The sequence below is a fragment of the Aotus nancymaae genome, unplaced genomic scaffold (assembly GCF_030222135.1).
Source record: "Aotus nancymaae isolate 86718 unplaced genomic scaffold, 86718_ANA_hifiasm-v0.15.2.pri h1tg000017l, whole genome shotgun sequence".
Taxonomy (NCBI): Eukaryota; Metazoa; Chordata; class Mammalia; order Primates; family Aotidae; genus Aotus; species Aotus nancymaae.
In genome coordinates, this window is record NW_026988429.1 from 6,218,958 (window position 1) to 6,242,589 (window position 23,632).

Consider the following 23,632-nt stretch of genomic DNA (forward strand, 5'->3'; position numbering starts at 1 on the left):
CTATTTCTAGATCCTTGAGAAATCGCCACACTGTCTTCCACAATGGTTGAACTAATTTACACTCCCACCAGCAGTGTAAAAGTGTTCCTATTTCTCCACATCCTCTCCAGCATCTGTTGTCTCCAGATTTTTTAATGATCACAATTCTAACTGGCATGAGATAATATCTCAATGTGGTTTTGATTTGGATTTCTCTAATGACCAGTGATGATAAGCATTTTTTCATATGTTTCTTGGCCACATAAATGTCTTCTTAATATGCTTTATTGACTTACGATTTCTTCAACATCAGGGAAAGATAAGTGCCTCCTTGAAAAATAAAATTTTCACTAAGCATCTTGTTCTGTCCCTTCTCAATTCTAATACTTCCTTTTGCTGTGGCACCCATCATACTTATTTATCAGGGACACTTACGCCAGGCCTTATTTACTTTGATATGTTATAAAGTCATTTGTCTACAGATATCTAGCAACCCTCCATGTTAGGCTCTAAAGATTGTAAGTTTTCTATATCTTAAATTACATTAGAATGAGGGTGAAGAGTAGAACGATAGGGCCCTTCTATTAATTCTCCTTAATAATTATCTGTGCTATGTGTCTATGAAGTGATTCCCACTGAATGACCAATAGAGGTAACCAAGAACACTGGGAAAAGTCCGGGACTTGGATTCAGGCATTGGCTACTACTCCAGGCTCTACAAGTAACTACGTATGCGTGAGCATGCGCTACTGAGCCCATCTCTAGGCTTTGGATTTTATATCTGTTAGGATAAGGTTTATCCACAAAATAGCTAAGATCATTCATTCAAAGTGTATAGAGTACCAGAAGAGATAGAACAATAAAGGAGTGTCATGTGTAAAAGGAGAAAATGCTAAGTAAACAGCTACAGTTGCTGCAATGCATAAATGCTGCTGCATATACTTGCATATATAGCATGCACCTAACCTATTACGTGTTCATAAGGGGGTGGAATTGGGAAAGATGAAATCATGGTATAATTCTTGGAAGAGGAGGTAAATGAGCCGCATCTAAAGGCTAAGTAAGAATAAACAGTATGAGGTATGAATGAGATTATTTCTCAGGCAGAAAGAACATCACTGCATGCAGTGGTGTGGTGTGTAAATCCTGCACAAAGTATTGATTTCTGGGGTACAGAGGATGAGGAAAAGCCAGTCTAAGGGGGCAAACGGGAGACAGCTGTGTAGGCCTTGCAAGTGATTGGGCTTTGTGCTGAAGGCATGAGGAAATTGCCGGTGATCTAAACAGGGAAATGGCATGGTCAGACTTGTGGGTTTTTTTGTTTTTGTTTGTTTGTTTGTTTTTTGAGACAGGGTCTCATACTGTCACACAGGCTGGAGTGCAGTGGCGCAATCTCAGCTCACTGCAACCTCCTCCTCAAGTGATTCTCCCACCTCAGCCTCCCGAGTAGTTGGGACCACAGGAACAGCACCACGCCCAGCAAATTTTGGCATTTTTAGTAGAGACAGAATTTTGCCATGTTTCCCAGGCTGTTCTTGAACTCCTGAACTCAAGTGATCTGCCCAACTCGGCCTCCCAAAATGCTGGGATTATAGGTATGAGCCACAGTGCCCGGCCCAGACTTGTGTTTTTAAACTGAAGAGGCAAAGCTGCAGAGTAGGGAGACTGATAAATGTGAGACATAGGAATGCCTGCAGAACATCAGTAGAGTAGAATTAGGAAGAAGGGGATGAATCTGAACCATATTGAGGAGGTAGAATCAACAGGTCCAGAGAATAATTGTACTTTCTATTTCCATATATTGAAATACTGTTTTGTATTGTAATGTAAGCTTTAGCTAATTATATATATATATAAAAAAAACATTTTCTAAGTCTAATTATGAAATCTCGAGAACTTCCAGCTATTTGTTGGAAATTTTTATTTTTTTATGTAATACAACTTTCTTGCATTGATTTCTTTTTGGCTCTTAATTCACTTCCATTCTCATCATTATGATTGTTAAATCCCTAGTCATTTATGCAGATATATATTTTGAATATTCAGAAATAAAATTCTACAACTCTAGGATCTTCCTAACTTAGGTTAATCTGTTTATGCTTAATTGAGCTCCCACTATGTGCTTAGCATGCTCATTTTACTTCTTAAAAAAGACAAAAACTTTTTGATACAGTTTTTTGAAAAGTGGAGACAAACTTTCCCATCTTTAGGGCATAGTATCAGTAGCTGATGGTTAGAAATTCTCACCTGTTCACCGTTTCTTCTCTCGGTGGAGTAACTTTCAAATTTATTTCTTCTTTTTCACTGGCAAATTAAACTCGTCAAAACTACCTTTTCAATTCTAACTCGAAATAAGCAGCAGTGTTACAGCATTCTTTATCATACACTGACATCTAGTGGCCAAATAAAGAAACACTCCAGTGGGCTCCTGTATCCCCGTAAACATCGTACAATTTATATGTATATATTATGGGCTCAAACCTAAGGTACACAAATATGGACAGTGTGTAGTCGGCCTTAAAAAATGTTTAAGCGACTTATGGCCACCTTCTGAAAACTAATGTTATGCAATGCAAGTCCAGTTAATTCTTGAAAGCATCCCTACTCCTGGGTTGGTGATAAAGATGAATGCAATGCACATGAGCTTGTAGGAAGGCATGCAAGATAGAGTGGTGAGTTAAGGCTGGTTCTCCTGGGTGCTTGGGGGTCAGGTTCGGCATCATTGTAGATACTGTCTTCTCTGCTTCCTGGGCTATACCGCCTCACTTTCCAGGATCCATCTTTTCTGTGCAGAAATCTCTTTCTGAGGCAGGGCGCCGTGGCTCACGCCTGTAATCCCAGCACTTTGGGAGGCTGAGGCGGGCGGATCCCAAGGTCAAGAGATCGAGACCATCTTGGCCAACATGGTGAAACCCCGTCTCTACTAAAAATACAAAAATTAGCTGGGCGTGGTGGCGCGTGCCTGTAATCCCAGCTACTCGGGAGTCTGAGGCAGGAGAATTGCTTGAACCCGGGAGGGGGAGGTTGCGGTGAGCCGAGATCCCGCCACTGCACTCCAGCCTGGCGCTTGGCGAGAGAGCGAGACTCTGTCTCAAAAAAAAGAAAAAAAAAAAAAAAAAAAAAAAAAAAGAAATCTCTTTTTGGGTTACTGACACCTCTCATATTGTTTCTAAACAGCTTTTCTTCCCCTAAGATTTTATAAATCTAGGAGTATTTTCTGATAGAATCATTTACCTTTCAATTTTTTAATAACTGTTGTTAGGAAATATTCTGAAACAGTTTACTTTCTTCTTGTGTATTTCAATCATTAAATAAAGAGCTCTAAAAATTGTTGAGCAAATGAAAGAATGAAATCTGAAGTATTATTTTTATAATTGCAATTTATATCTTTACTTTTTGGCTCCCTATCAAGTTTAATAAAATTATTATATCTCCAATCTTGTGTTATTTCTTGAGGCAGGGAAAAATGTAAGAATCTAAGTTCTTCCTAGTGTGACTAATTTTCACTTTTGAGAATATTGACAGATTCTTTAGATCTGATTTCACCTTTATTTCAAATTAGTACCAAATATAATAATGAATACTGATGTAATTGATGATATTCGAAATTGTCTGACATATGATGCCAATATAATTTTGATTGTCATTTATCTGTTAGTTATACTTTTTCAAATTTGGCAGCCAAATAAGGCCGTTTATCTAGTGAACTCTTTACTAGAGAAACGTGGTTTATTTAAAATGTTTCATTCTTTCATCTTTTAATATATTTAATACTTTCATCTTTCTGTGTGATTTCTTATGTTAGTATTGCCAATCTTTACTTTGCCCTTGAGGATTATGACTTCTCCTCGTGTGCTTCCTATGTTATATTACTGGGAATGTGATAGGGAGTTACTTAAATGTTCTAAGTTTCAGTTTGATTCAGTGGTGAAGTAAACATACACACACACACACACGCGCGCGCGTGCAACAACTGCCCCTCCCTCTGAAGCATCCATTTGGATTTTTCCACCATACTCCTCAACAAGTACTTTATGAACTTCTTTTCCAGCAGAATATTATGGAAACTTCGCTATAACCCATTGAGTCCCACTCTTTATTTCCTCAAATGTTCTCTGATACTGTTTTTTTTTTTTTCCTGATTGTATAAATTCATTGAGCTAAAGCCATAGAAAAACAGTTACTTATATGCACATATGATTGGCAGTCACCCAACATAACTGAGAACATAAATGAGTTGGATTTGGATTGACCTGGTTACACTGGCCATGCTAAACAATGATAGGCAGAGAACAAGCTCGTGTTTGAAACTTACCAATATCTCTTCCCTCTATGCCTGTTTCTTCCTCTATAAAATGAGATAATAATGCTGACTCTTCAAGATGGTGGTAATTTTGTCAGATGCACATTCATACCTGCCTAATCTATTGTAGGCACTCATAAATCCTAGTTTTCTTCTTCTCCTACCTCTCTTCATAGCGGTGTCAGCCAGACAGCTTTCGTCCAGATTTCAGCTGTGAAGCTATTTCCTGGAAAAGCCCAGGGATAAAGCTCCTGATTGAAAAGTTGTTGTGCCACTGGACAGTAGCTGTTGATATTATAATGCCATTTGCTGTCTCTTGGCTATAGTCAAACCCAAATGCATAGCAGGCTCCAAAGAAGGTCTGGCCAAAGCATAAATCAATCTTGGGAGGCTGGCAATTCTATATGACAGGAGAAATTCGAAACAGATTAAATTACCTCTTGGTGCAAGAGTGATTCTTAATACGAGCCCTAACAACTCCAGTGTGAACACTAAGAATGTAAGTTTCTCCATTGTGTTTTTTTGGGAATTCTTACTGCTTAACCAGCTTCTGATACTGTGAACGCCACTTTTAGTTTCACATTAAATATGAGATTTCTTCTGGTTGTGTTGGTCTCTAAAGATTGCTCAACGCCTGTCATCCCAGCACTTTGGGAGGCCAAGGAGGGTGGATCACGAGGTCAAGAGATCGCGACCATCCTGGTCAACACCGTGAAACCCCGTCTCTACTAAAAATACAAAAAATTGGCTGGGCACGGTGGCGCATGCCTGTAATCCCAGCTACTCAGGAGGCTGAGGCAGGAGAATTGCCTGAACCCAGGAGGCGGAGGTTGCGGTGAGCTAAGATTGCGCCATTGCACTCCAGCCTGGGTAACAAGAGTGAAACTCCGCCTCAAAAAAAAAAAAAAAAAAAAAAAAGATTGCTCAGAGTACACCTGAAAAAAAAGAGGAGCAAATGGCAGAAAGGGCGTAGGGATAAAGGAAGAAATGATAACATACTGTGTTCCCTGATGAATCCAGGAACCATAGCCTGAAGCAGTTTATCATGTTTTAAACACGTTCTGTCTAAAAGATGCTGCCAAATCATCATGCAATCTAAGAATGTGTGTGCTATGCAAATGCAGCTTCAAGACAGGTTCTGTCTCCCTCCCAACCAGATTGTCTCTTCCCCAACTGTCCTATGAAGGAGTTCGAAGTTGACACTGCTTGTTTTCTAGGTTTAGCACTTTCCCTGTGAAAGGACCGGGAAAATATTATTTCTCCATCCATCTGTTTGAAAATCTCTTGCTGTTATCATCTACAACCTCAATCACACTTCTTAAGCTTATTTGGGACACCGAGGTCTACACTGATGATCGTCTGGATAGTTATTCTTTTCCTTTCTTCTCTTAGTTTTGCCATCTGTTTAAAAAGTTTTAAAATCAGCTTTCACAAGTGCATAGTATATAAAATATGTTGCCTTAGTTTGTTTGGACTTCTGCCACAAAATACCTTAGACTGAGTAATTTATAAACAATGGTAATTTGTTGCTCATGGTTTTTGAGGCTAGGGAGTCCAGGATCGGTGTTGACAGACTCAGTTTCTTGTGAGGGCTCACTCTCTGCTTCAAAGATGGTGCCTTCTTGCTGTATCGTCACATGGGGGAAGGGGCAGGGAGACCCCTCAAGCTTCTTTTATAAGGGTACTAATCCCCTTGATAAAGGTGCACCCCTTATGATATGATCACTCCACAAAGGTCACACCTCTTAATACTATCACTTTGGGTAATAAATTCTAACCTATGAGTTTTGAGGGCACATAGACCTTCAGACCATAGGATATTTGGACATTTTTCTATATCAAAATAAAAAGCATAGATCTTTACATTTTACAGCTTTTTTTTTTTCTAGGAGATGCCCATACATATTACTTGAGGGTTCAAATGAATTTATAGTTGGGAAGTGTAAACTACAGGGTTTCCTAGTATATTTTCTGTGCCTACCAAAACGGACCAGATTTTCATGGAAGTTAAGAATCATCTTTTATTTTAAAACAAATACATGGCTCAGTCTTCTCAGGTGATATACATGAGAACTGTATCACTATGGAGAGTTTTTACACTCATTAATGTGAATATACGTCCCAAAGATTTTAAGATCCTACATTTTAACAACACGATCTTGTGTTTGGCACAAGTACTTAAGAAACATCACTGACCCAATATAAGTTTTCCATAGAACATTTTTTTTTTTTTGAGACGGAGTCTTGCTCTGTCACCAGGCTGGAGTGCAGTGGCGCAATCTCGGTTCACTGCAACCTCCGCCTCCTGGGTTCAGGCGATTCTTCCCCTTCAGCCTCCCAAGTAGCTGGGACCACAGGCGCATGCCACCACACCTGGCTAATTTTTTTGTTTTTTTTTGTATTTTTACTAGAGACGGGATTTCACCATGTTGGCCAGGATGGTCTCAATCTCTTGACCTCGTGATCCGCCCGCCTTGGCCACCCAAAGTGCTGGGATTATAGGCGTGAGCCACTGCGCCCAGCCAGAACATTTTTTTTTTATTTTTTTTTTTTTACAAAGGTCTGCCACAGATTTGAAGAAAGATGACATTTGTAAAGATCTGATGGAATGGAAGCTGTCTTAGAGAGGAGAAGATAACGTAGTGATTTGCCACCAACCCCCAGAGTGTGGCAGCTCCTTGGCCAGTGGATGCATGCTATTTTTATTTTCAGATTCTCTCAAGTCTACATGTCAGAATCACTTTCAAAATCTGGATCAGCAAAATAAACTTAAAATGCCACTAGGCAAAGGCAGACTTCATAAACATTACAACCCCTAAGAGATTACTTTTCCTGAAGTAAGTAGAGAGGAAGAAACAAATGTATACTGAAAAATGCGAAGCAACCCCCAAAATAAGTATCTGTCAAAATGTTTATGATTTTTCTTTGAGCTGTGGTTACCATGAATACTTTTTCCTATTTTTATTATTTTCCAAACTTTATTTCATGAACATTCTTTAATGAAAAATAAACATAGGCTGGGTGTGGTGGCTCATGCTTGTAATCCCAGCACTTTGGGAGGCCAAGGTGGGAGGATCATGAGGTCAGGAGTTCAAGAGCAGCTTCACCAAGATGGTGAAACCCCATCTCTACTAAAAATACGAAAAAAAAAAAAAAATTAGCCAGGCGTGGTGGCAGGCACCTGTAATCTCAGCTACTCGCAAGGCTGAGGCAGAGAGGTTGCTTGAACCTGGTAGGCAGAGGTTGCAGTGAGTGGAGATCATGCCACTGCACTTCAGCCTGTGTGACAGAATGATACTCCATCTCCAAAAAAAATAAAATCAAATTATACATAGTATCTGGAAAAAATTAAATCTGTTTACAGATATATTGCAAATATTAAAGTAGTATAAGGAACACTGGTTCATACTTTTTATGTAGATTCACTGTTGTTAATATTTTATCATATTGGCTTATCATTTGTACATGTGTTTGCTCTTCTCCCATCTACATACTCTTTAATTATTTTTAAGTGGATATCAACTTTATTTTACGTACATACACGTACATACACAAACTGGAGATAATACTTCCTTGATTCCATTAAGATTTACAGATTTATAAAAGGGTTGCACCAGATCTCCTGTAAGTTTGCTAGTTTTGCCTAATTCAAAGAATTTAATTTAATGGAAGGCTCTGTATCTAACAGAATCTCCCCAAAGATTGACTTTAGACAGTCATGGCCATGAAACATTGTGTCCCTTCAAATAATCACTTACCAAAGTTGTACTAATTCATCCACACCTATTCTCAATACCTGTATTAAAAAAAACCAAAAAACAAAAACCCACAAAATAGAGTTAAATGTGTTTCTGGTAGATTATGAAATAATATTGAAAACTTTCTTTTCAGTATTTTATGAACCTTTTGTAATAAAATGTGATTTCCAATTAGGTCAGTGTAATAAAACCCGTGACATTTTAAAGATAGGGCATTTGTATTTTATTCCCAGTAGGGGAAGAGAGAGAAAGAGAAACAGACAGGCAGAGAGACAGACAGAGATCTGCATAATCCATTCGTTTCTGAGGATAACTCGCTACTATGATATTGCATTTCTTTTCTCATAAGTTTCCCAAAAAACTTCAAAATTGAGAAAGATATTTGAGGCCATCCAGTATTACTTCCGTAATATTGGAAGTTCCCATTCCAGCATCCACAGTATCTGGACTTTTGCCTTTGCAGGACATTTTTGAGAGGAAATTATTGGGGTGAAGGGATATGACTTGTTCTAGTTGTCGAAAGCTCTAATTGTTAAAAATAAAGAAAGAGACATTTCCAAAGTAAATTATCAAAGTACTATACCTGTCCTCAAGTGTTAGACTCTACCACGTTTTATTATGGTCACAGACATGTCTTATTTCCATGATGTGGCTGAGAAATCCTTGATGAGAAAATCTCAGAGCAGTCTCTCTCCTGGATCAGTTTTCACATATGATAGGTAATAAATAAATATTTAAGAATATTTGGTTGTGCCAGAATGTCATGTCTCATCATGAAAAAATCTGCTAAGTGCTTTCTTTTCCACCGTTTTGTCCTCCTTCAGCCCATTTTCTCAAATTGCCACTAAAGTTGACTTTCTAAAAATCACAGGCTTCCATGCCTCTCTTCTCTTCTGCTTACAAAAGAATCTCTTTCCAGAGGCCCCACTCACTATTACGAGTACGTTGACTTATTTTTCATGGGACTGGGAGCAGAGGAGGCCACTTGTTCTTGTGAGGTTTTCAAGTGGAACTGCCTTGGTTATCTCTTTGGTTAAAAGTTAAAGATACTAAGTTTCAATATTTATTACTTTAACAAAATGTATTCTATACATTGAGTTAAGATTGAGCAATTCTTTAATTTGAGCTCCCCAGTTTTAGATATTTACAATCAAACCTAAATTACTATACGGTGGCCGATTGCCACACTCTTGAAAAAGTAAATAATGGATTTATTATTGGAGAATAATGTGCTAGGAAATAAGGTGTAAATATGTATATCAGTTTTTACCCAAAAGCTTCCAACAAACTGATTCCTAAACCAGTGTGAGTAACTTTGATTTTCTATTACTTTTGCTAATGTCAACAATCCTAATTCTGTGGTTTGTTCTTTAGAGACATTTTAAGTCAATTATGCTTTTTATGTATGTTTTTACATTTATAATAATAGAAATAATAGTTTTTTAGACTATCTGAGAATAAGTGAACTTTCTCCCGAGCTCTAGATCTCTGTTTAACTATGTGACATCTGAATTTGAATGATTTGTCTAAGTATCTGAAAAGTTCTTAAACTAAGTTGAGCATTTTTATTCTATCAAGCTTAGCCTTTCTTCTTCCTCTTCTTCTTTTTAGCCAAAGGAACTACGTTTCATAATATAGCCATTGAATCCAGAAAACTTGAGAGTCCTGCTCACTTTTACTCCAGTTAATCTTGATATGCTATGATTTCAGTTCCCTTTAGAATTCTTGACTTGTTTCTCCCTTCTTCATGAACACTGGTTAATCAGGCCCATATTTTTTTGCCTGGATTATTGCAATAATTTTCTAACTGGTTTCCCAGGCCCTCACCTCACCAACTTCTTCCCTCTATATTCCATCATCTTGGTAAGCCTAGCCTTTCTAAAATGCTACTCAGGTACCATTTACTAGTAAAACTCTGTCTTCAGGATAAATTTTAAAGCTCTTAGCACAGTATCAGATCATCTCAGTAGGTCCCTGTGTACATCTCCCATTGCATATCCTCCTTTTTCACACATTGTATTTCTCATTCTGCCAAAATGAACTGCTTATCATTTTCAGGTACATGGTCACTGTTTAATCCATGCATTGGCCCTCATGGGAGTTCCTCTGTCTAAACTACCTTCCATTCTTTTCTGAATAATAAATATATATTCGGCCTTCCAGATATAGTTTATTTCTTGAAGCCTTTCCTAACTACCCCAATTTCTATGTCACTATTCCTTCTATGCTACCATTGTACATTATGCATATTGTAAAGAATATCATCCTGTTTTTTCTCTCTCTCCAAATGTGAGCACCAAATAGGCAGAGATCACGTATTGTTCACCCTTTAACATGCGCTGTTAGCACATAGACATAAAAGAAATGTTTGTTGAATGGCTGCTTAAATGAATATATTAACTGTTTGATCTTAGTACCTATCTAGTTTATCCATCCTAACTTCTCAGCTTTCTGGAATGTTGGGATACGCCATACCAATCACAATAGATAGTCCATGACTCCATGATCATGGTATTATGTTCGAATGGGCATCCAGCATCTTCTTGAGTTAACCCTCTTAGGGCTTCTCTTTACCAGTGTTACACAGAAAATCTATTACAGATCATTTAAATGATCGTTAACAGATGTGCATCACAATTCAGAGTTCAAAAAAGAACATGACATCCTCATTAAGAAAAAGAATATTTTCAGGCCATGCTATGGTGCTTGAAAAGCAATTAACATATCACACATTATTCCTGTGAGACAAAGACTGTTTCTTTCCCATCTTAATTTGCCTGCTTAAAAATAGACAGAAGAAGATAGATGAGTTTATGCTCAAGGTGTATGCATTTCCCTTGTGGCCCTTGAGCACATTTCCTTTTCATATTTGCAGAGTATTGATACAATTATTTTTTCATCAGACATGAAATTTGAGTGTATAACCAGTTTGTGGTTATCACCTACTAATTTATTAGGTTGATAACAGCAATTAAGTCACAATTGCTTCTGAGAAATATAAATTGACTTTCAGTTTTAAATGGGTAATTTAACATTTTAAGCCAGCGACACAGAGTGTAACTAATTTCTGGGATAAGAAGTTTCTTTCTCCTAGTATTAAACTTTAAAAAAAATTCAACCATTGATCATCCAGTAACTAATTATTTAATTGTGGGATTATGTGGTTTGTGAAATTTCTTCTTCTTCTTCTTCTTTTTTTTTTGCTGCATACCTTTTGAATATTTATGAGTGTTATAAGGGAGAGGATTTTGGACAGAAATATAATGTATCAGTAGGCCCATGGTTTATCCATCTACTTAAAAATGTAAAAATTATTCTTAGCTTTATAAACTTAAGACCATATAAAAATGGGCAGCAGACCTAATTTGGCCCACAGACCATTGTTTGCTGACCCTGGTTTAATCACATCTTCAGATGAGATTCCCAGAACTCACCAGCCACAGGAGGTGGCTACCTCAGCTTGTCTCCTGCCCACTGAAAGTAGAAGTAGGCTGAGCATGTGGTTCATACCCATAATCCCAGCACTTAGGGAGGCTGAGAGAGGTGGATTTCCTGAGCCTGGGAGTTCGCGACCAGCCTGGGCAACATAGCAAAACCCTATGTCTACAAAAAATGCAAAACTTAGCTGGGCATAGTGCCATCTGCCTGTAATTCCAGCTGTTCGAGAGGCTGAAGTAGGAAGATCACTTGAGCCTGGGAAGCAGAAATTGCAGTGAGCCAAGGTCGTGCCACTGCAGTCCAGCCTGAGTAACAGAGTATGAGACTCTGTCTCTAAATAAATAAATGAAAAGAAAAAAAGGAAGTAAACCTACTATTTATCATAAGATAAGTTATATATCCCCACCCCAATAATTCTGAATCTCAAGTGCACTGAACCACATCAAATACTAGTGTGGACCTAAATGTACAAATCTAACTAAAAGGTCATCTGCAAATACTAGGTTCACTGTGGTGACCTATTTTGCTACAGAAGTCTTTTGGTAAAAGTTGGGAAAAGGATATTATTGCTTAGGAATCCTGACTCAGCTAATCAGCATATATTTATCAAATACTTATGTAGGAAACGTTCATCTGGGTGGAGTAGAAGATACCAGTGCATAAGGAAGGCATCCTAACTGGTGATCTGTCTCTCACACACATGTATGTGCACACAGGCACACTGCTACCAATGCATGGGAATATCAGACAAGAGCCAAAAGGAAAATGTGAATAAGTGAAAAGAAGCTTAATGGTGGGAATTAAGGAGGAGAGTATTGTACATAGAAGAGGTGAAGATCGTGTTTCCAGAGCAGGATCCATATATGCTGCCAAGAAGCATCAGAGAGGAAGGGGCTGAAATAGCAGAGAAGAATTAATAACACAGTTTTACATGAAGCATACTGGGGTGGGGCAGAGACCACTTTGGCAGGAGCCAGGGGTTCATGAGGAGAGGTGGAGTTTGAGAGGCAGAGACTTGTGCCAGATTACTGAGAATCTTAAAGGCCAAGCATCTTAAACATGAACTGAATAGAGGTGAGATTATATTTCTTTATTCAATGCTTGCTGAAAATGACATATCAATTCAAGGGCTGGAAGAAAATGCAACTCATTGCTTTGTTCCATTATGAATTTTGACATATCTCACAAAATTAATATAATAGAGATGAATTGACATAGCTCACAAAATTAATAAAACAGAGATGAAATTGGAGAATTACTAGGTAAGGGTCCAGAATCTAAAACTTGCTGGGTCCTAGATAATAACCTATTATATAGGTCATGGGGACCCATTGAAGGTTGGGGCCAGTGGGGTAGTGTGGTTAAGCAGGATTTTAAGAATAGGCTATTAGGAAAATATATTTTACCAGGAAAATAAAAAGGTAAATTTAATGTCTTAATGAAGTAAATGGGAGGTGATCGTGACTTGAATAAGAGGGGGGGAATATGGACTGACTGTGGAAATATAAAGTATTACACTAAAAAGAGCTATTTGAAATGATTTGATGTTTAATATCTGTTACTTACTGTGTGTTATATATTGTGAAAATCTCTTTCTCTATATTATTTAGTTTTCTCAACAACACTGTTATATAGGGAATAGAAGCTAAGACACTTTTAGCATTTAAGCAACCTACTCGGCTAGACAGAATTACAACTAGAAGGAATTGGAGCCAGGTTTCTAATCCAAGCCATCTATCTTAGTCCATTTGTGCTTCTAAAACCAAATACTCAAGACTGAGTAATCTACAAAGAACAAAATTTTGTTTCCTCACAGTTCTAGCACTGGGAAATCCAAGATTAAGGTGCCAGCAAATTTGGTTGTCCGGTGAGGGTTGCTCTCTGCTTTCAAGATGGTGCCTTTCCCCTCTGGAGGGGAAGAATGCTGGATCCTAGTCTGGCAGAAGGTAGAAGGGCAAGCTAGCCAAATGCTCCGTGAAACCTCTTCTATAAGTGCCTCAATCCCATTCAAAAGGGAGGAGCCTCATGTCCTAATCGTGGATTAAAGGTCCCACCTCTTAATATTATCACGTTGGGAACACCTTATTTTTGAGGTGACACATTTAAACCATATCACCATCCAACTCTTATCCCCTGTAACATTTTATACCTTGGTCTGAGATTATTTGATGCTTGATCTTTCAACAAAGTTTCCCAAGAGAACAAGGCTACACGTGCATGGGCCTTGGAGTCAGAAACACACCTCAGGGTTTCCACTGTGTGGCTTTCATCAAGTCACCTAACCTAACTGAGGAACAGATCTTGCATTTATAAAGTGAAGATTTCTCATTAATTCTAATTTCTCATTATCAGAATGAAGGGAGATTATGGATTCTTGTTTCCTTTCTACTTCCTCCGTAGACATGAGAGATTTAGGTTTTGGGGGAAAATAAGAAGTACTTTCTCATACATTTGATATTTGAGGTGATGGTGGAACCCTCAACAGATCATGTCCAGTGTACAGCTATAGTAAGGGCCAGTGTCTTAGAGCGTTGGGAATGGACATGATACTTTGGTTCTCTTTCACAAGCAGCTGATAGTAGACAGTACTTGAGCCCTCTAAGAAAGAGTTGTTGAGAAAACTACTGAGAACAGGTAGCAGGGTCTTGAGATATACCAACTTACGGAGGTAGATCCAGTAAAAAGAACTGGGCAAGTGAAGGGAAGGAGGGGCATGAATAGAACCATAGTAAAGCAGGGTTTTGTGAAGCATAGGGGAGGCTAACTTAGTCAGTGGATGGTAAATTGTGTTCAGAACACACAGAGCTCAGAGGATGAATACTAAATAAAAAAGATGGTCAAGAATGTAGAGAGTTCCCGGAGAAAAGAGATAACATGACTGTTTTTTCAGAAAAAAATCCATTTTCTTTGGTAAGCCCTCTAAAAACTTGATTTGATTAAGTGCATTTTGGATACTCACTTTCTAATCCATTCATAATGTAAAGCTAAGGAATATTATCTTTGCCCTGCTTTATGTACCTAATTATAAACGAGTATCCCTGTGGAAGCTTGAGAATGTGCTCCTGAAATGCCAGAGCAACTCAGCCACACACAGAAATGATGGGATTAGGGAAAATGAAGTTGGCATCCACTAGATTTCACAATCCAGTAGGAACAGCCCAGAGCTGAACTTCCTCACCCAGTTTATTCATTTGCTTTGGTAAATAACTTTGCCTTTCTAAATATAAGCTTCTTCTCCAAAATGAACCTAATGTGAGCTTAGGTAAATTTCTGTTAAAAAAAAAAAAACACTAAATATCTAAGGATAGAAAGTGCTGTTTAATTATTAAGTCATTATCTTTGTCATTTATTTCCAATTAAGCTGAACTGTTTAATTACAAATAACATCTTAAGTAGATAAATGGCATAATTAGTTTATTTTTAACTATATGCCTGAGAAGAAAGAGTAAGTTATTTATAAAATACTTTGCAATTTAAAAATTAAGGCAAATATAAAATGGTGGTTAGTATTTTTCTGTAGCTTAATAAAAAATAGATGGTTAAAACTCAAGGTCCTTAGTCTCTTTCATTCCTAATGCTACCCCAATTAGGTCAAGAGAAACTTTTCATGTAAAGATAGAAATACTCACTCTGGAAGAGCTTGGCACAGAATGAAAAAGATGAAAATATATCTATTAATTATTGATACACTACAGGGAAAGCAAGTGTTTAAAACCAAACAAATAACATTCTTTTGATTTAGACACCTCAGTTAATTTATTTAAATGCTCTTGATTTATGCTTTTATCTCAGACTCTCGTCTTTAAAATAAGTATTTAAAACATTCAGAGCCATAATTATGATCATGGCTCATTGTCAATAGGTGTCTTTCATTCTCAATTTTCAGTGCTATAAAATTCCTGTTTTATTTCTCTGTCTCTAGGCATTTTAATGGGAACTTGAGAGAGGCTGCCTCAGGGGTTCCTAGTCAAGTATTTTAAGCTGGATAACAAACCTTTTTCTTTGTTTTAAGAAGGGTTCTATAGTGAAGAGTTAATCAACAGGTATGGCTGGACTTGTTTATCTTGTCTTGTCTTGTTTTGTTTTGTTTGGGATTATATCAGTGCAGAAAAATAACATAATGAATAAAATAAAATGCTTTAGCAAGCCTTGATCCCACTAAAGCTCCCTGTGACCTTCTGTGACTTAGACACTCAGTAACGGGCCAACACAGCATGAAGTCCTAAGTTAACCAAAGCTCACATTTCTGTGGTCGTGCTCAGTCACCGTCATATTTCACACGGGCTATGGCACCAGTACCTCCAACTACATGGTTTTGCCCCCTCTCTGTTATGTAGAAAGAAACAGAATCTTGAATTTTATGCTTGGGAGGAAGAAGGAAGGAAGCTCTGTGGTTTCTGTGAAATAGAAAACTTACCCAGTTATACACCAAGATAAGGAAAACCACAAAATTTAAACATTAAAAGGTAAATAGAAGAGTCAGTAATACTTCATCATACATTTTGAAATAATTAAAAGAGTATAATGGGAATGTTTTTAACATGGAGAAATGGTAAATTCTTGAGGTGATGGACACCCCATTTACCCCGATGTGATTATTATACATCATAAGCCTGGCTCAAAATATCCCATGTACTTCATAAACAGATACACATATTATGTACCCATAATGACTAAAAATTTTAAAATATAATTTTTTTAAAGAGTAAATAGAATGGGGTTGATGGTAACGTTACAAAAGACAGAAAGCAAAGACATGGGTACGTTGTAGCATATTCCTGTGAAAAGATCAGAATAATTGAGGAGAAATAGTCCTACATCTAAACATGCATTTCATTTAGGTTTTCTGGTTTTCATTGCTTTAATTGCCCCATATCAGAAGGACATAGTCCTTTGAAAGAATGAGTTTGACTAATGTTAAGTTTCTCTTTCAGTTCTTTTTTTTTTAAGATTTAAAAGATAAAAGTGAGTGACTGCTTAGAGGCATGTTGACATTTATTCTTTCTTCTGCTTGCTTGATTTGAAATAGTCATGCTGGACAGCAGGTGGTAAGTGCCTGGTGTTTATGAGGGAGAACAGCACAATTTATTATTTTCCTTAGTTGCTACCTTGAACTATGAAGGTAGTAAAAATCCAGGACACGTTTATCTTACAGAGTTATCACAAGCAACAAAGAAAATCACAGAATCACAGGACTTTCTTATACCACTGGCATTTACATTTTCCATGCTGATAAGCTTAGATTTTGGACGAAAAGTTATGAAATCGGCCATGCTTTATATTATCAAATGCATTCTTTGTGGTTTTTCTTGGCATTTAAAAATTCTGTATACATTTCAGATGACTAAGTAGTTCTCTTAAAGGTTTAACTAATGTTGAAAGCCAGAAATGTAAAGATGAATAAGATTTTCTTCCTACTCTTTAACAAGCTTGTTTCTTGGCTAGTAAAGGAAAAAAAAGCATCACCATTGTCAGCTGTGCACTAAGCGTATTTGAAACAATCTGTGTGCAAAACCATTCCATTAGTGTTACATGTATGCTAAAGCCTTCCTACTGACTTAACTGTAATTAAAAACATTACTTTATGCTCCGGGTCTTACCAGGTATGCCCATCTTTCTCAATTACAGCTGAGTACAATTAGATACAAACTCAGCTTTAAGATGGTTAATTCCTAGCCAAAGAAAGACTAAGCTGTATTTGTATTATCCTCCTTGGTAGAAGAAATGCATTATAATACCTACCGATCAGTTTGAAACAGAGGTGAGAAATTGAAATTAGGAGAAAGCAGCATTTTAGAGCTTTTATTTCTGGTGGTTCTTTGCTGTTTTTGATCCCTTCTTGAAGTATGAAAGAATAATATACTACTGTGGCTTTCGTTTTTGACATGGGGAAATGACTGTTGCATTAATTCCCTCCTGATGATTAGCATCACGCATGCAGAAAGGATCCATGAGGGAAATAATTAGTGCGGTGGCTAAGAGCATAGACTCCAGAGCTAGAGGGCACTCATCCCAATTCCAGCTCTGCTCTTTGCCCTGAGGTCATGCCTGCACAATTATTCATCTCTCTGAACACATTTCTTGCTATATCTAGTTGACATCCAAATGTGATTTGCAATTCTTGTTATTGTACATTAGGTCTTCCTATTGGGTATTCCTCGTTTATATGAAGGCGATAGATTTTGCATATTAATACAGGTGCCCATACCACTACTGGATGTTCATACACTTATAATCAACTTTCCACCAGACTTCTGCATTTAAAAGGATTATAAAAACTTCACCTGCTCCTCATCTGTTATCTATCACAATTGTTCAAGGGTCAGCAAATGTTTTCTTAAAGGGCCAGCAAATGTTTTCTTAAAGGCCCAAGAGTAAATATTCCAAACTTTGTGTAACATACAGTTTCTGTCCTAACCATTCCCCTCTACCATTGTAGTGTAAAAATAGCCATAAACAGTATGCAAATGAATGAGCCTGAGTGTGTTCTAATAAAACTTTATTTGCAAACTAGGAGGTTGATGCCTAGGATGTAGTTTGCTGATACTTGAATTATTGGTGTTGTCCATGTTAGAAGTCTAAATTTTAATCTTTGTCTCCTTCTTCCTCATTCTCATACACGACATATCTTCACATCCTGCCAGATTGACATTCTAAATGTTTCTTAAATCCATGCCCTTCTCTTTATCCATATAGATGCAATCCTGATTTGTAGTCTCCTCCTCTCTTTTGGGCTCTGAAGGCTTGATGCGCTCCTGCTGTCTGCTTGCAGTCCTGCCAAAGCTAACTGCCCTAACTGCAATAAGAAACTGTCTAACCCCAAACAGGATTATGCCGCTCCTTTGTTTTAAGATCTTTGATGGTTTGTCATTGCCTAAAGGAGTGTTCACAAATTGAAAGCTTTGTAAGGTGGCAGAAAAGTCGCCTCAGGACCTGGCTCTTTCTCTCCAACTGTGTCTCCCATTCCAGTTTGTGTCCATTCAGGCCCTTGGAGAAGCAGGGTAGATGGGATTATGTGCATAAGGAGGAATTGCCTGTGAAGGAGAAAACAGGAGGGAATGGGCTTTTGTGGAGCTTTTAGACTGCTATGGGGTCAAACACCTTGGAAAGAAGAGCAGGAAAGAAAGAGGGTTGAGTAGGAAGAGGCTCAGCACTGTTCCCAGCAAGTCCCAGTCAGGCCAGTGGGGAGGCCGGATCAGGAGCTGTAGTTGCTTGTTGGAGGAGTCCCTGTAGGGCTGGAGCATGCACCTATGCCCAGTGATTGACTGGCTCTGCCTGGGACCAAGCACAGCCTACATATGAGACTGCAGTGGAACTACAGGTACAGCAGTTCATCTCCGAGAGTGGCTTGGGGCACCTCCATGGCACTGTTCATGTGACCAGCATCAGTGAATCGCTTGTAATATTTTTCAAATACTATGCCATCTCCAGTCTCCTAGCCCACCTGCATTGCCCCTTCCCGCTCCTGACTTTGCTTGGCTAACTGCTTTTCACTCTTCAAGTCTCAGCTGAGGGCTAACCTCCTCTAGAAGTATTTCTTTACTTCCTGCCACCCAACTGTGTAAATTGCCATCTTTCAGTCATTCCATAACATCAGCCATTTCCCCAATTGCAATGGGTTGTACATGTTTTTGGTTTTGATTATTCAACCTCTTGAAGAAAGGATTATTTAGTATGTGCTCTTAGACTCCTACAGTAACCGTCACTCATTTGCTGAATGAATGATTATACTCTCAGTTATCTGTTGGGAGGGTTAGGTGACTCAGATAACATAAAGAGGACAGCAGGGCAGATGATACTTAAGCATTATATTTAGTTTTTAAAAATTATATTGTCATTTTAAAATAATATATTTTATAATTATGACATATTAGACTCATTTCACCTAAATGTGGACAGACTTAACATAGTTGAAGGAACACTGGGCTTGAAATCAAAAGACCCATGTTCAAATCCTGGTGCCCTCATCTGTGAGCTGAATGACCATGGGACAACATGTCTGGCATCATTTCCCTATTCAGTAAGATAGGGAGATAGGAATCTCAAAGACACTGCATTTTGAACCCATCAAACCATTTGTAATACATCCAACTACTTGCTTTGATAGAGATCTCTCTGTTTCCTCCTCTTGTGTCAGAGCTTGCATCAGGCTAGCTCAGTGTCCCATTACATACTGAAATTTTAGATCGCATAGCTTTTTGTAGAGAGAATGGAAGATAAGAGCAATTTAAAAGTAGTGCTCTTCTAACAATGTATGTGTGGTGAGTACTAGTAAATGTATTATTCTGGGAAGCAGTTTTGAACTACATAGTCTGCTAAACTATTTTAGGTTAAAATTTTTATAGAGCGCCCCATGAGAGCAAATGGGAGATCAATTATGTGAGACTAGAGAGATTGTTATAGCACCGACTCGATGGCAGAATAGGATTCTAGCCTCCTTGGCTTGGGGGTGAATTATTGTGGCTGCTATCTTTATGGCCATGCATTCCAATTGCCACTCCATAAACTGTAAGAATGAAAACAATACTTTTTTAAAGTAGAGATGTTAATAAAAATAAATAAAAATCATAAAGCACAAAATATTATGCAAATCAAATAAGCAAAATGAAAATAGACACGATAAACATAAAAATTAACTTATAAGAAAATGATAAAATAAGAAATGCAGGCCCACTATCTTTAAATGAACTAAAATGACAATGTTAAGATGGAACTAAAATATCAAAAGGATAAAATGACTAAATGAGCTTTAAGCATGCAAACAGGAGACAGAGATACTTACAATGTAAAATAATGAGCTAAAATAAGTCTGTACAGTTGCAAACAGTGTAAGAGTCTCTCACAAGAGCACACTTTTGCCGCAGAGGGAGAGACAGGAAGTCTTCTCGGTGTCCTTTCACTCTTTGGTGCTGGTGTGCTGTGACTAGGGAGGGGAATCTGGCTCATGGATGGTGGTGGTGGTGGTGATGATGATGATGATGATTCAGCGCCCCTTCCTGCCAGCAGAGGGCGGCCATGCAGAGCGGTGAGGACAGGCAGAACTGGTGTGGAGAACTGAGGCATATTAGAGCCCCGTGTTTATGACTGTTTGCTGATCTGAATGTCCCCAAAGTATGTTAGGAAAGAGAGCTTACCTCTCTTTCTAATTTTTTTAAATGACTTTCAAATTATGCAGCAGCAAATACTCCTTTTTCTTTTCGCTTTTTCATTCTCTGTATTTCTTGCTCAGGATGTAGTTCCAGGGGTTGGTTTTTTATTTTTTAGGAACTATAGATACAGCCCTCTCCTCTAGCTCTTAAGCCTCTGGCTTCATTTCTGTTTTTTTCCTTATTTTCCCATTTGTTGGAACCTGTTGGAAACGTGATCAATTCTCTAAGAACAGAGAGAGACATATACAAACACATATATACAAATAAGCTACAGCCCCTTCCATACACGTGCATGTGTGCGCACAGACACACACATACACATGCACACATCCCCTCCACCCATGCATACAACCTGTACCCACCTATTCATAGATTCATAGCCGTACACAAATAGCACGTATCTTGCCCCATACACACAAACACACAGTTTCATACACACAAACACACAGTTTCACACACACGCAACCAGTGCCCATCCCATTCAGGATGCACACACACATACACATACACACACACACAATCAGTACCACGCACACACAGGCTCATGTGCACTGGCCTTTCTTCTTTGTGCCTTTTCTCCCCCGAGTGGCTTCTCCCTGCTGCCTTTCCCATCCATCATTGCAATGCTCCCCATCTGTACTGCAGATACAGATCTGAATATTGTAAATTTATTGTTTCTTTTCCAGGGAGATTTTTTTTAAAAAGCTTTTCCCTTGTGATCTATAAATAATGAATAATTCCATTAGAAATGTGATGGATGGTATAACTTTTATGTAGAGTGTGTCAAGCTCAATGTTTCAGGCTTTTACTTTTAAAACAGCCCCAGGCTATGGCAGGTAGGAAACTCAATTGGCTAACACTCCAAAGTCTCTCTTGCCACATTTCCCAAAGTGTGTTCCTTCGGTTCTCATAGATAATTCATGCATCTTAAAAGCAGCGCTTTCTATGCCCGAATAGATTTGGGAAATGCTACAGTGAACTGACTCCTTTAATGCAGAGCTCCCCAAAGCATGATAATTGGCTGTAGGTCATGCAGTATTTCCAAAACATATTTGGCCAGGGAACCTTATTTTTTCATCAAAACATTCTATGTCTAAGCTCAGTGTTCCATGGAAAATGATTTAGGAAATAGTATTCTAATGAAAGTAGTACATTTTCTCTACAGCGGAGAAACTGTTTTACAATTGTCCTTACTGAAGAGTTCAAATTTACCTCCCCATATTTCCATCACATTTGCACTTCATGTGTTTAGTCCTAAAGTACAATAAACATCTGTTCTAAAGCCAGTATATGATTCTGAAGAATCTCCTGAAATCTGAAAGAAGAACATATCATTTTCATTATGTTTTATGTTAATATGGTTTTCTATAAAATAGGTCTTTGAAAATCAGTAATCTTTATAAGTAAGATAGTCTAATTATAGTTTGACCAGGTATTTCTTCAACTAGAATATCATTTCTTAATGTATATTATATGGATTATATATGTGTGTGTATATATATATTATATATATATACACACACATATATACATATATTACATATATATGTATATATATAATATATATATACACACACATGTACATATTCATCATAAATACATCAACAGAAAGGCAGTAGAAAGAAAGAGAAAGCATGTGAGAGAAAGAGAGAGAGTTCCAATGGATGCCCCTGGAACGAGACATTGCAGACACAGCACTAGTACGTATAGCAGCAAAACCTGTGCTCCCCTCCCTGCTTTCCTTTGTGATTTTCACCTGTAATAATTAACCCTGTAGGGCATCCACTGTATTGCAGCCTCCACGTGATTTTTCGACACTGAACAGTTGTGCCTAAAACCAAGGCACAAAGGGCAAAACCCAAGTGGCACATTTTGGGCTAAGTAAGCACCCCTTTTTCATCCCCTTTCCAAGATATAAGAGAGTACAAATGTGAGAGTGATCATCATGCCAAAGCTGGCACAGAATAGCTGTCTTATTTGCAAGACTTCATGCATCTGCCTTCTAAACTGAAAAGGGACTTTAACCAATTAGTGGTTTTCTAAAAAATCGAAGATTCTAGTAGACTTCAGACCTGTTCGGTGTTTGGTCTGTACCTGTTTCTTTCTAATTCCCAGCCTGCCTACACTCATTCCTTAAGATCTCAACATGTGCTCAAAGGATCTATCTCTCTGCTATGGAGAGTTGCATTTTAACAGGAATCAGAGAATTGGAGCCCAGATGTTTCTAAGCACAACCTGAACAAATACCTTAGGATGCCTTGGAGGGTTACAACAATCTTTCCCAGAGCATACAGCTGGACTTGACTTTGTAATAACTTAAGCAGTTATTGTGTATACTACATCAGAATAAAAAAATTATAAAAGCATATTATATCTCCCCTTCTTTTTAGCATTAAGTACTATAGTAGGCATATAGTAGGTCTTCAGCAGGTGCAGATTAGCAATAGAATAACTACCTATTCTCATTTGCATTTCTTATTGTATTTGTAAATGTGGTAAATTGTTCTTTTCTAACAACTCTTTAAATTTGGTAAATATTTAAAAAATAATGAACATCGAAAGAAACAATAACAGAGTGGCACTTGGACCATAATATTCTACAGCTGGAAGACCATTCACCCCATCATTGCCGCTCTGGTTCTTGGACCTCAGAGAGTGCACCCCCAAGGAAGATAAGCACACCATTTCCTGCAGCAGGCCATTCTACTTCGATTATCATTGCTGGAATGAACTTCTTTGCCTTAGGCTGAAAAGGTTTCCCAAAGGAAACCAGCCTTTTGTCAAGTCTTTGCTTCTAGACGTCACACAGTTAATGATCATGTACTTCATCACTCTGTACCCTCCTTATTTGCTGGGAGTTTTCCAAGTTTGGTTTCTATCTTTCCGACTACTCTTTCTGTCTTCCTTTTTGGTTCTGGTCCTTCTGTATACCTTTGGAAACAGATAATTCACAGGGTCTTCTTTGACCTGCTCTTCTTGCTCTGTTCACTTTACTAGTATGTCAT

The 23,632-nt window shown here is 38.0% G+C and overlaps 1 protein-coding gene across 4 annotated transcripts in view; it reads left to right on the forward strand.

Annotated features, from left to right (window-relative positions):
- The window catches only part of CTNNA2 (catenin alpha 2), a 1,152,426-nt gene that overhangs the window by 388,662 nt on the left and 740,132 nt on the right, over positions 1 to 23,632 (forward strand). The window lies entirely within an intron of this gene.